This window comes from Kogia breviceps, chromosome 3, assembly GCF_026419965.1.
Source record: "Kogia breviceps isolate mKogBre1 chromosome 3, mKogBre1 haplotype 1, whole genome shotgun sequence".
Taxonomy (NCBI): Eukaryota; Metazoa; Chordata; class Mammalia; order Artiodactyla; family Physeteridae; genus Kogia; species Kogia breviceps.
Window position 1 is genome coordinate 146,035,837 of NC_081312.1, and position 1,607 is coordinate 146,037,443.

The 1,607-nt window shown below is 35.0% G+C and overlaps 1 pseudogene; it reads right to left on the bottom strand.

Moving 5' to 3' along the window:
- Window positions 1-246: 246 nt before the first annotated feature.
- LOC131754093 (small nucleolar RNA SNORA70) lies at window positions 247-369 on the bottom strand (annotated as a pseudogene).
- Between the last annotated feature and the right edge of the window lie 1,238 nt (window positions 370-1,607).

Sequence of the window (1,607 nt, forward strand, 5' to 3'; positions counted from 1 at the left end):
ACATTAAATTTAGTAAATGTCCACTTCTTAGAGATGTGGATCTTTTGGTGGCAAGGGAACTTGAACTTGGTTGTGCATGGGGCCTCAGTCATATGGTCTTTGTTATGTAGCTTGATGTGGATGAACATGATGACTTGGCCAATGGGGGCCTTGGCCACTTTTCATGGGGCTTTTCAAAGGCACCCTGCATACCTGTCTGGAGTCTAGATTGGGGAAAGCATGTCAGACTAAATGTCCACTGGAAAGGGCTATCTCCAAGGTCCCTTAGGGCCACCCATGCAAGCAATGGGCTGCATACATTACTGAGGAGACTGCTGTTTGTAGCCATTGCATACTGGGTCCCTAGGTTATATGATTTTTATTCTTCAATTTGTTAATGTGATATATCACATTGACTGATTTGCAGGTATTGAACCATCCTTGCATTCCTGAGATAAATCCCACTTGGTCCTGGTGTATGATGCTTTTAATGTACTGTTGAATTCAATTTGCTAATATTTTGTTGAGGATTTTTACAACTGTATTCATCAGGAATATTGGCCTGTAATTTTCTCTTTTTTAAAATATTGTTTTCTGGTTTTGGTATCAGGGTGATGCTGACCTTGTGGAATCAGTTTGAAAGCATTCTTTCCTCTTCAGTTTTTTGAAATAGTTTGAGAATGATAGGCATTAACTCTTCTTTAAATGTTGTGTAGAATTCCCCTGTGTAGCTGTCTGGTCCTGGACTTTTGTTTGATGGGAATTTTAAAAATTAATGACCAATTTCAATACCAGTAATTGGTCTGTTCATATTGTATATTTCTTCTTGATTCTGTCCTGTGAGATTTTATGTTTCTAGGAATTTATCCATTTCTTCTAGTTTGTCAGATTTGTTGGCATATAATTGTTCATTGTATTCTCTTATGAGCCTTTGTATTTCTGTGTTATTGATTGTAATTTGTCCTCTTTCATTTCTGATTTATGTGAGCTCTCTTTTTTCTTGGTACGTTTGGCTGAAGGTTTGTTAGTTTTGTCTATCTTTTCATGGAACTAACTCATTTCCATTGATCTTTTCTATTTTTTTTTAGTCTCTATTTCATTTATTTCTACTCAGATTTTTATCATTTCTTTCATTCTACTAACTTTGGGCATTTCTTGTTCTTTTTCTAGTTCCTTTAAATGCACATTTAGATTATTTATTTTAGGTTTTTCTTGTTTCATGAGGTCAGTATGTATTGCTATGAACTTCCTTCTTAAAACTGCTTTTGCTGCATATCATAGACTTTGGGGAGTTGTTTTTCCGTTTTCATTTTCAAAGCAGTTTTTGATTTTCTCTTTGATTTCTTCATTGACCCACTGATTGTTTAATAGCATGTTTTTTGGTATCCACGTATTTGTGTTTTTTTTCTTGTAGCTGATTTCTAGTTTTACACTGTTGTGGTTGGAAAAGATGCTTGATATGATTTCAGTCTTCTTAAATTTATCGAGACTTGTTTTGTGGCCTAATATGTGATCTACCATGGAGAATGTTCCACGTGCACTTGAAAAGAATGTGCATTCTTTTGTCATTGGGTGTAATGTTCTATATATATGTATTAAGTTTATCTGGTGTAACGTGTTGTTTAAGG